Source organism: Cupressus sempervirens, chromosome 2 (assembly GCF_028749045.1).
Source record: "Cupressus sempervirens isolate cs-2001-9-10 chromosome 2, ASM2874904v1, whole genome shotgun sequence".
Lineage (NCBI taxonomy): Eukaryota > Viridiplantae > Streptophyta > Pinopsida > Cupressales > Cupressaceae > Cupressus > Cupressus sempervirens.
The window spans coordinates 44,974,809-44,987,681 of record NC_143119.1 but is presented as its reverse complement, the minus strand read 5'-3'; the positions used below and the strand labels follow the sequence as shown (position 1 = coordinate 44,987,681).

The window sequence follows — 12,873 nt, the reverse complement described above, 5'->3', positions numbered from 1 at the left end:
CATTGTCTAAGACTATTTGCACCACATTCTCCTCATCCACCTCCTTTGACACTTCATTACCTCACAAAGATACTCTGCTCTTTTTGTTGTCCCTAAGGCATCAATTGATTTCAAAAACACTATGGAACTTGGAAAAAAAAAAGCAATTTACTACAATGATAAATCTTGATTCATAACATAAGTCTTATGGGTTAAAAACTTAATCAATACTTGACTACTAGCGAGTACTATAGTACTACTACTAACTTCTAACTTTCTAAGTACAAGTTTGAATATCTACAATTTCTTGATGAGAAGAAAAGAAGATTTGGTAATGTTCTATTTCTTCTATTAGTCCAACTATTGGTCATGATGATGCAACCTTTCATCCTCCACACCTCACACTACTCCTCAGTTTCAAACTTTTACATCAGCCACCTATTGGGTTAAAAATATGACCTTTTAACTCCTCGTTATTAGGGGTTTTCAACCCTGGACCACAAACTGTAACATCTATCATAGTTTTCCAATAAGGAGACTTAAAACAATTAAGTAAACCAAAAATTATACTTATTAATTTATTATTATATTACTAATAAGTTTTAAATCAAATTAAATAAACAAAATAAGCATATTCTTGAGTCTTGATAGGAAGAGAAGTAAGACATGGAAATTAAAATTTAAAATAATGACTTACTACATTAAATGGAAGGTGGTTATAAAGATAGAATTCTCCAAGTTCCTTTTTTCCTTGCTCATGCTTCTCCTTATTTCAACCCATGGCCTTAAGCAATGGATGTGCACCTAGAGTTGTGCGTAGAAAAAAGATAGAATCTAGTGGATTTTTGCTTACAAACCCGAGGCCCAGTGCTCACACTCGTAGAAGTAGCAACAATAGTAGTAGATGGAACAAGAGAATGATAAGTTGAAGAGCCCTGACTAGCTAAGTATGCTATTTCTTCATGTTTCTTTTTTCTTAATTCTTTTTTCTCTTGAGATGCCTCTAAAAGAGATATTTCAATCTTGGGGTGCTACTTTGCATTGTTTAGCATCACACCTCAGTTTATTTTGAAGGCGATATTTCAAACTATTAATGCCTCCCCAATAATATGTTAACATACAGTGCCATTATGTAACAACTCCTTTTTCTGGCCAGGGATGACATGTTTCCAAGCCTTATCCCTTGATATTACAATATGGTTTGCACCAGGGTTAGATTTAGGCTCGGATCCACTACTCTCGGGCTGAGGCATGATGTTGCTACAGCTGCAATATATCATAAGTAATAAAAAAAGCATCTACAATGTAGAAAATCAAATATAAAAATACTAGGGCTTCTTACTTTTCAAGTTTTTCATCAACAGAAAACGGAACAAATTTAAAATCTAAAACAAATGTAAACAAATAAAGATTCATAAATATAGAAAAATTACAAAACAACACAAAGAAATGTAACTTCTTCAAATTTTCTCTTAAAATGGAAATGCAACTCATGTTTGTAGAAGCCTCCTCCAAATGCTTCTCTAAGTCCTCTCCATGGTTAGATGCAAGTTACAAACTGGCACAAGCAATCAACAATTGATATATGAGAGCCAAGTGATTTGCTAATCTATTTTGTAAAACCCTAATAGTCTTCTCTCAAGCCCTTTTTCTCTTTTGTTTGTGTGTGCAAGTGATAGAATGACCTTTCTAAGTCTTAGACTTAGCATGCATACCCCCAAAAAAAAATTAAAAAAATTTAAAATTATTATTTTTGCACTCTTTTTTGCCTAAAGAGGCCACAAGCCTCTAGAAGGCTGCCTCACAAGATTTGTCCAGTCCTGTAAGACTAATTTGCATAGATTTGCATATATCTGTGTGTGTGTGTGTGGATTTCCTTGAAAGTGTTATGTTAGCCATATACTGAATGCATCAATTACTATTGAGCTTTCCCTGCAAGAGTTTCCTCATTGGAATTGTTTATAAAGGTTCTTGTTGACATTTCTGACTAAAATAGGCACATATCAATGGAGCAGCTGTCATCTACATAGATGTTTCTTACCATTATCTGAGAAGGAAATCTAAAAATATTCAGACTATTTATTGTTGTTGCTTGCTAACTTTTGAAAGGGGTAGCTATAACTATGAAGATATTTCAATTCTCTTAATATTTTTTTTCATAACTATGTTGTTGTGCCTAAACATGGAAAGAAGTTGTTAGAGACCTTATGGAACATCTAATATTGGTCCTCTTGAGGATTATTGCCTGCAAAATGCAATATTCACAAGGAAGCTGTAGGGTGTGGGATATTCACAAGGAGTGTAATTTTTTATTTTGAACAAAGGAGAATTATGTATGCTCTTTTGGTGTAGAAAGGTTAAGATTCAACTAATATTCATAAAAGAGTATGCCCGTTAAAAATAAAAACAAATATTCATAAAGAGTATGCTGCCTGGATGAGTGCACATAAAACTGTATGATACTTTGGAAAACATGAGCAACTGTCCTAGCTTGTAACGTAGCTTTTAATACATAATTAAAATTCAATTCCTAGTCCCATTCAATTTCTCCCGTCATTAGAACTTAAAGAAAATCAATTTCCCAGAAAGGGTTTGGGCTTCACAGTGAGTTCCAGATCAAATCTTTGCTGTTTAGTATTTCCATTGTTGTTGATTCCCCTATACTGAGCCGTACAACCCTGGTATAGATTGCTAGTTATTGTTCAACTGTAATCAAATCATATTTTTTTGGTGTCCATGCAAGTTGTTAGTTGTAGTTAATCTATTATAAGCATTTCCTCTTATTTTCTTAAGCATTATATTTGAAGATCACAAAAAAATTCAAAGAAATCAAAAAACAAGAAAAAAATTAAAAAATCATAAATAACAAACACCACAGGAAAACTAGATTTTCTCATCATACACTGGTCAAATTAAAAATCCAAATGCAGTTAGCTATTTGTCTTAGAATTCCTATTGGAGATCTTTCATACAATCATTAAAATTCTTTTGTTGGGTGTTCGAGTCAATTAGTGTTTTTATGGGAAATTTAAGGGTTTATTTTTGATACATTATGTCTAGTTGCCATAATCTGAAATAATAACCATATCTTTGATGTACTGATATATTCAGGGGGACAATATTTATGATGCAATGCTGAATCAGATGAATGTTACTGAAAATAATAACAAGTTTTATGTTATTCAAGTTTTAGGTGCGCTCTTTATCCTTTTAAGATGCTTGAAAAAGTCAAAAGAATTTTTAATTTTTACTTTTACATCTGTCTTAGTTTGTTTTGTCCTGAAGAAATTTTAGGGTGTTTTTATTTTAATTGGACAATGATAAGTGATGTTTTTCTTACTGCCATCCTCAATAAATAGTTTTAAGTTTTTCTTCATTTTGAGTTTGAAAACGATAATGAAAGTCACTTTTTCACTATAAGTTTTAAGCTAATAGCTATTGGAAGTTAGTGATATGCCAGAGTAGATTGGTATAGACTTTTCAATAATTCTTGCCTCAATTGCACTCCTTGTGGTTCACTTGAGCCAAATTTGTGCTGGGCAATTTATGTTAGGTCTAGCATCATGTGTCCTTATAGAGATTTTTTTGTTAGTTTGTTTATATTTAATATTTTGATCACAATATTATAGATTTAATATGTATGAAACTGATTTCTGTTTTCCCCAACTCCTTTTCTACACATCTATCTTTTAGTTATTAGATATTCACATGCAAAGGGCCGCTTTACAAAGCTGAAAAATTCTGCTCTACCTATACACACTCTTCCAATCAAGCATTCTAGTGCTCCATTTTTTTGAAATAAACATTTCCTTGTATATGAATAACTGAGAAATTAAATCCTCTCATGAACTATGCTGGATCAATTATTTTGACATGGCAACAATTGGGTTTGTTTGCATTGAGACATAAAGGTTGTCCAAAGGAATTAAGCTAAAGAATTTGACCCAAAAGGGTGTATAAATACTTTTCGAAGGGGTCCATCGGCTACATGACAATTACCGAAGGGCCTATCAGCTACCTAAAAAGAACCTTCTCGAAGGGACTCGTTGGCTGATCGTACTGGGTAAAGAAATCAACGCATACAGATAATAGACAGGAACAACAAAACTCCTCATATTATTCGCATATGCCAAAGACATCACATACAGATGATTTACAATGACCCAAAAGGGTGTATAAATACTTTCTGAAGAACCTTCTCAAAGGGGTCCTTCGGCTACATGACAATTACTGAAGGGACCATCGGCTACCTAAAAAGAACCTTCCCGAAGGGACCCATCGGCTGACACACACACAACAAGAACCTTCCCGAAGGGCCCTATCGGCTGATAGACAATTTTATCAACAACATCATCCCCCCCCCCCCAAAAAAAAAGTCATCTCCATACGAAAATACAAAAAAACTCAAATAAAAAATAACCCAGTTACATCAAAATGTTAATACTAAAAAACAGGATGGGTCCTTGGTGTAGTTGTCCACGCTCTCAACTCGTTCAGCTGATTCAGCATTAGTCTTCATCTGTCTGCCTGTGTACCAAGTTCATTGGGCAATGGCATCAAATGTTTACCGTAGTGGGTAAAGAAATCAACGAATACAGATAATAGACAAGAATAGAAGAACTCCTTATATTGTTCACATACGCCAAAGACATTATATATAGATGATTTACAATGACCTAAAAGGGTGTATAAATGCTTTTCGAAGAACCTTCCAAAAGGGGTCTGTCGGCTACATGACAATTGCTGAAGGGCCCATTGGCTACCTAAAAAGAACTTTCCCAAAGGGACCTGTCGGTTGATACACACACAACAAGAACCTTCCCGAAGGGCCCTGTCAGCTGATAGACAATTTTACCGATGACATCCATCAAGCTTCAGACTTTCCTTTCTGAATCCCATGGATCTCCTTAAGCTGCAAAGCTTCTTGATCAAGGACTTGATGCTTTGATACCAATTGTTTGAAAGTAAAGTCCATCAATATAATTGAAAGGGAGGGAGGGTGAATCAGTTGTATGCCAATTATAAGTTAAATCCAACTTAATAAATCCAAGTACAATAACCAATAATGTGCACAATGCCAAGATATAGAACATACACAATGATTTGTCAACTATGGAAACTCTTGATCAAATAGAAATCCTCGGTGGGGATGGAACCCATAATATGATCTACTAATAGCGAAGTTCCTTGTGAAAGGATGTGACTTTGTTAATAGCCAAATACAATACAATCAATACATATAGTTCCTGTTAGAAGATTCTAACCCTGTTAGGAGCAATAAGGAAGACAGTTGAACCCACTATCCAAATTGATTCACCATTGTTTTAGAAAATAGATTTTAGAATAAAAAATCTAATTAATTGCCAATATCCAAAGCCACTAACCAATCGTGCAACATAATTACCAATATCGTTCTCAAATCAGCATCAACATAATCTTCTACTTTGCTCTAATAAAATTCACATCCTTAGACTACATCTGCATCAATACAACACAATGTGATACATACAACCCAAGGAAACAATATTTTATTTATACCTTGTCCTATAACTAATTTAGTCAGCCTTTTGGGCTTCCCAGATGTATAATTAATTATGTAGGACCTCATTAAGATATTACAATAAAGTTCCACATGCTACAACACACTTCACAACTTCCAAAATAAATCTCTATACAAGAGTTGACTGTTAGTGAACATATCACATGTTACACTTTGGCGACCTCCATAGAGAAGTCTCTAGAATCTGGTAACACAAATATAGCATCATGAACATGTCTTCAACCATGATCTAAGCTTGCTCACCTTGATTCCATCTCGCTCATCAGATGCAACTGAAATATCAACAACCTATTTCCTGTACATTGACCTGCTATCAGTCTTTACTAAATCAACTGTAACTAGTCCAATCCTTCATATTAATATATGCGAGCACAGATATAGCATCTGAACATATTTTCGAACAGGAATCAAAGCTAGCATATTTAATCTATCATATTCTATCCTCACTCATCAAATTGACCTTTGCAATTTATAGAAACACTGTCATTAGTGCAACACATAAACATCCAATCCAAGTGCCAACCACTCTTGTAATCCATACAATATCCCCTTAATCCTAGTAGTTTCAACCTAATTATTTTACTTTTTGAAGTGGTTTATTCATGGAAAGGGCTTGGACAAAATGATATATGTACCCACACATTACCTTTTTATGTGAAGTCAACCTGTGCAACATTTATACAAGTAGTTACACAGGCCCCATCCATGGGAAAAATTCAGTCCTTAAAACCATAAAAATGCATACTATATAGTATTACCTGTGAAGTTTTAAAGAACATAGCTTATGATTTTTTCTTGAAAATAGATGATGGTCACATTTTTTAATGTCTTTAGCTGTTGGTTGAAGTGTTCAATAGATGTTATTGGTTGAAGAGTTCAATAGATTTAGTCAATATTGCTTTACTTGACAATTTGCAGAAGATGACAGTGGTGGAAAATTTATGGTATACAATCGATGGGGCAGAGTTGGTATTAGAGGTCAAGATAAGCTCTTTGGTCCATTTGGCTCATGGAATGATGCAATTTCAGAATTTGAAATGAAATTCGTAGACAAGACCAAGAACTCTTGGTCTGATCGACACAATTTTGTTTCTTACCCAAGAAAGTACACATGGTCGGAAATGGATTATGAAGGAGATGATACAAAAAATGTAGGTGGATTGATCTACAAAATTGTGATTTGTTAAATTCTTATGTCAAAGATTTCAATTTTTTTGTATTAACTCTAAATTGTCACTCTCCAACAGGTTGAAATGAATGCAACTGATTCTTTGTGCAAATATGAACCTCGAAAAAGCAAGCTAGATTATCGTGTTGCACAGTTTATATCTATCATTTGTAATGTTGACATGATGAAACAACAAATGATGGAAATAGGTAAATTCTTTTACTCTCGTGCTTCATGGATATATTTTTTCTGATTCTAAATAAATTGAATATTTACAAAAATACAACTAAATGTTATTGGTTTTAAAGAACTTAAAAAAAACATCTTTGATGGCTAGATGCATATTTGCTTGTAAGTTGAGAACTACAAAAGTGGAATGTGGAACTTTCTCTAACAGATTGTAGGAATTAATATTTTATTATTTGTGATTCTAAGTCAATTCTGGATTTCAGTTTAGAATTACAAATTTGGTAACCCTTATTTATTGATTTAATTATGTGAATGGATTTGTAAAAATATTTAGTCTATTTTCCCTAGTTGAAAATGATAATTGTCACAATAAATTTTGTCAATGAGTCGTTAATGATGTGCTCACTTTGTTTTCCCTAGTTAAAATATAAAAGCCAAGTAAACAGTCCAATTTTATGCATATTCAGGTTATAATGTCGATAAACTACCTCTTGGCAAGCTAAGCAAGTCAACCATCTTGAAGGTAATTGTTATGACATTTTTAAGGACTATATATATATATATATATATACAGACACACACACGTGTGTGTGTGTATGCATATGGATATGGATATACACATATATACATGTATATATGTAAGCACAGACATGATTTGACACTGCTGGGTGCACAAGTAGATAGTACATGGCCACAGATTTTCCTGAAATTCTTGATTTGAGTTATCTGCAACTAAGCAATATATGTTGCATATGTTATTCGCAACTAAGCAATATATGCTGCATACTTTTCTTCATAAATACCATAGTGTTCCTAGGGATCTTGGGTGGTAAGCTTATATTTAAGGAATATTGATGCCTAATTTTGTATTGGCATCCAAAGCTAGCAGTTTTGTTTTCAACTTGTGAGACTCTAAAATTGAGCTTTTATCAGTGGGATACCTTTTTTATTAGTTTTGAAAATATTTAAAGTTATTATATATTGCTTGTTTTTTAAAATGAAAAAATTGGCTTTAATCTGATTAAACACTTTGCAATAGGGTTATGAAGTATTGAAGAGAATTAGCATTGCAATTGAATGTCAGAATAGAAATGATATTCGATATCTTAGTAGGTATTGATTATTTCCTAAATGCATGAAGAGAGTTGTATGATCTCCTTCCAAAATTTCCAACCCTTTTTCATTTCTCAAAGGCACTTATTTTTGAATATACTGAAACACTTTGCTTCTGTTTTCAGATTCAGGTTTGCAGGTTTATTGTTTATTGAAATTTGAAATCTTCAGCATAGAACATGATATATTGCATAATCTAAAAGATGCACAATGACACACAATTGTATTCATGAGTAAAATACCATTTTCTATCTCCAACTGCACTCCAACAATTTTATATTCTAGAACAAAATATAAAATTTTGACCTCATTTAATTGCAACATTAACATTGGTAGGTAAGTTTATATATATATACATATATACTGATTATATTCACACATTGATATCAAAAAGATGTGTATGCATGGCATTGGAAATATTCTAGCATACATGACTTAAAACTCAATTTTTTTTTAGAAATTCAGGCATTTTTGATGTAGAAGATTAAACATAGTTTTAAAAACCACAACGCATGCCATAGATGAGTTTTTAAAAAACTTCTGAAGTGTAATATCCATGGTGACACCACCTTGGAGGATAGGGGAACGACAGAATGGGGTAACAAGTTTTTGTTACAGGGGGATAGAGGGGCCTTAATTTGGAGATGACAAGGGGATGATGGCAGGGGATAGGAGGTTGTATATACTATACATATGGTACTTAAAATGCTAGTTATGAAAAGATGTATTGCATTGTAAGATATAAAGATGTAAAAGAGTAAAATTTTGAACATTACATTGAAGTGGGACATTGAACGTTGAACATAAATAGTTGAAACAACAAATAGTCAACACCGGGACGTCCCCCATCCTTGACACAGGTGGTGGAATTTGGTGATGCTGCTGAAGATGGAGTCCCAAAGTCCCATGTGCATCCTCGTCTTCAAGACGTGGGGCAAAATGGGGGGTATGTGTCTCCATGTTACAATGGTAATATCCCACCCGAATTTTTATAGTTCAAAATTATAAATAGATGGTTTTATGCAACAAAAACTTCAGAATATTCATTAACCAAAAAATACCCATATTTAAACAACTTCACATTTGTTATTGCATTATAAATTCAGCAATACAGTAACATAACTTATTCCCATCTTAAATACAATAGTAATAGTCAGACTAGATAGTAAAGATAGAGTGAAGGCACAAGACACTTGGTGTGATGTCTCCAACGAACAATGGGGTTCTCTCCATTGTATCCTGGCTTGAGGGTTTCCATCCTTAGGCTGGTTGAAAGTTGAATGGTTCCCAAATATCGCTTCAAGAGAGAAAATGATAAGCGAAAACCATAAACCAAGCATGAAGAGAATGAACCTCTAAAGGTCCTCTTGTAGCCATTTTTGTGTCTCGTCATTTTCCTCTGCTTGACTATTCTTATTTCTTTTTTTTCTTATTCCACTTTCAATTAATGTTTCCTTTTAATAATAAATTCATATAATAAATATACTATTAAGTCTTTTGCCTTTAAAATAAATGCCATGTCGAACTAAGAGATCCATCTATTAACAGCTTGTCAGAATGCTCTCGACAAGATGTTTTAGGTCCAATACTGCAATACCAGAAATATGGACCCCTGCTGACTTACAATAAATAGTAAGTATCTAGAAACCATGCTGAATTACTATAAAATAGCTTGTATCTCGACTCCAATTTATTTGAAATTGAAGATGCCTATGTCGAAATGCACACTAATCTTACAAATTCCTAATTAGCCCACAAAACCATGGTGAAAAGGGCTAATGACGCATCAGAGAATAATGGCTAGAAAAAGGGGACATTACATGAAGCTTAGGAAAGTGTTTTGTATTCTCTTTTACTTGTAATATCATCATGTTTTTGCTTCTAGAGAAGAAAAATGAGTTCTCGAATGCTCAAAACATGCCCTAGAATGCAATTGAAAATAGAGGCATTTTTGCATACCCAACCAATTAATGTGCATGAAGACCCAAATGCATGCATTACAATTTGCATTTTTTCTCTAGGAAGCCCTATACGGGTTTTAGAAATGCATTTTTGCATATAAATGAATGTGCTTGAGATGCCACAACCAAGGACGGTCTTTTTAGCCTCCAACATAGATTTATGATGCTCTTTGTCATGCCCAAAATTCAAGGCAAAAAAACACCATTTTTTTTTTTTAAAGGCTAAAATTGAGTTAATTACACACATACTAGATTGAGTTGCAACTAGGTTATGACTAATTGAATATTTTACAAGTTTCCATATTGTATGACTACGTTATAGTGTGTTTAGGTTTTAGGTTTTCAGTTGACATTCGATATTTTGATGGTTGGATTGAGGCATGGTTGAAGGTTTACATTTTTTTTTCGTGAATTAAACATCATGCTTTAAGTTTTCCAATTTACCTTAAGGTTCAATAATATCAAATTCCAATTAAACATTACCTATAATGAAATTTCTTTAACGAAGCTACCATGAGGCTAAGGTTTCCATTTGCTTTAATATTCATTTAAATGAACATTTCTTTATCAATCTGGAACCACCTTGAAACTCTTGGAAGACCTATTTGACAATTTGCATTATTAATAATTGGGTTCACATGTATTGCTGATACAATTGACACATTAGATAATTATGAAAAGTTAGGTTGCTAAGACCAACAAGTCCTATAAATAAGGTGACACTTAATATATAATTGATCTTATAAGTTAAGTACATAATATATAAAGTATTAAATATATATTAACTCATACATTATGCATTATGTAAATAACTAAGGTATTAAGTCCACATACAAAATAATATAAGTAATATATTATATATTAATATATAATATCTATATATATAAATAATTATTTAAATCAATATATAGATACAAAATAGTATATATGTTAAATAACATATTATATATATATATATCTTGATATATTGTTGGGTGGATATTTTACAACCGATAGTTTTGTCAAAATCCACTCACAAAATAGGTAGACCAGCCATAGTGTGTGAGAGAAAGTCTCTCCTACATTAAAGGGAAGGCTCCCCCTTCTCGTTGTTCTTTGGATCAACTCAAGGTAAGCAAGAAGTTGAGAGATTTTGTAAGGGGTGTTACCAATATTCTTTCCTCATTAAATTTTAGGAAATAATCCACTTACCTATGGTGTGAGTAATGGTCAAGATGAAATCTCTAACTACACTTCTATCTAGTAGCTGGAAATAGTGACATTGATAAACCAACACCAACTCAAAGGCTGATTGAAAGCATATTGGTTTGGCTTCAAGTCTTATTTGTCTAATTTTGTAGAAAAAAACACTACCATTGGGGTGCAAAGACTATCATAAGTAGGGAAATTTTAACTAGTTTTCATGAATTTGAGATGGTAACACAAGCTACAGTCAAAGCTTCTAGTCGATGTATTACTATAATCGCTCCTAGTCAAAGCTTCAACTCTAATTGCTTCTTAACTCACTACGCTCTATTATTGAACACACAAAAATTACATGCATCGAAGACATTAGGCACAAATTATAGTGAGAGCTTCTAATGTGCTCTATCATAATTGCTAATCTAAAGTGTTTCTTTGTCAATGTTCAAATTCTTGAAGTCAATTTTATATTAAGAGGAGAGGCCTTGAATACTCTTGCAGCTGCACATACATTGGGAATTGAAATTGAAGATGATCTTATTCTTGATGGGAAGATAAGAATTCTAGCAAGTGGGTTTGAAGAAAGTTATTATTCTTCTAACTCATTTTCCTCTAGCACAATGATGGATCCTGCGGTGCAGAGATTAGCAAATGAGATACTTGCCCTCAAAAAGAAAATAGCTCAAGGCATATTCTTTGTTCGTCATGAAGATATACAAAGGAGGCCTCTTCCAACTATTCCTCATAGGTCTATTGATGGGAATCAATAAATTGTTAGGTTCACCATCTAAGAAGCTTGTAATTGAAGCACCATTAGTGAAGGTAATAGTAAAGCATTCTGTATCTGAAACTAGTGATCTTGCTATTCTCTTCTAGGAAAAGGAAGAAGATATAGCTAGCAACTCTCATATTTGGCGAATGCAGTCTCAAAAGGCTCATGATGAAAAGATGATGAAATTTTTTTCTTCCAAGGTTTAAGATGGTTGTGTCATAAAAGTTGGCATGCAAGCAAGTTATAATCAAGCTAAAAATGATGTATTTGTGTCTCAAGGCCATGAACTTGGGAACACTTTGCATAAATGTTCTATCTGGGAGCTTGAAAAGGAATTTCTCATAAATTATAAATATTTTCCAAAGTTAGAAGTTTGTGAGCAGCATGTCGAGGCAGGCAATACTGTTATGTCATTACTGAAATCATATGATCAAGGTTTTCTTGATCATGCTGAGGTGTCGGTGATTAATGAACCAGTCAAGAAAGTTGCAATAGACATGAAAAATTTAGAATTTGTTTGATCAAGAGGATGTCCAATCCAAAATCTTGCTTGGTTGAAGGCTTAATAGAAAGCTAGAGATTCCACATGTATCTGAACATGGAAATACCATTCAAAAATACAAAAAGAAGATTGTTCAATTTTGGAGGAGTAGTTTCAATTCATGGACCTTTCTTTGAGCAATAGTACAGATGATTCATCTCAAAAAGGTGAATTTGTCCATCTCTTCCAAGAGGCGTTACATCAGGCTTTGACATCATTTCTCTAGTTATTTGTGTTCCATCAATATGAAGTTGCATGTGAGCATGCAAGGTACTGCAAGATATTGAAAAAAATGAAGCTATTTTGTTGAGCCAGTAAATGGTTTCATCTAAATTTTTTCATTTTTGGCTAGTTTTAATTAAGTAGGGTTTTTCTTTGTTTTCAATAAGAGTGCTTGCACATTTTTGT

General features: G+C 33.1%; 1 pseudogene; it reads left to right on the top strand.

Moving 5' to 3' along the window:
* The window catches only part of LOC149570986 (poly [ADP-ribose] polymerase 2-like), a 96,129-nt pseudogene that overhangs the window by 65,304 nt on the left and 17,952 nt on the right, over positions 1-12,873 (top strand).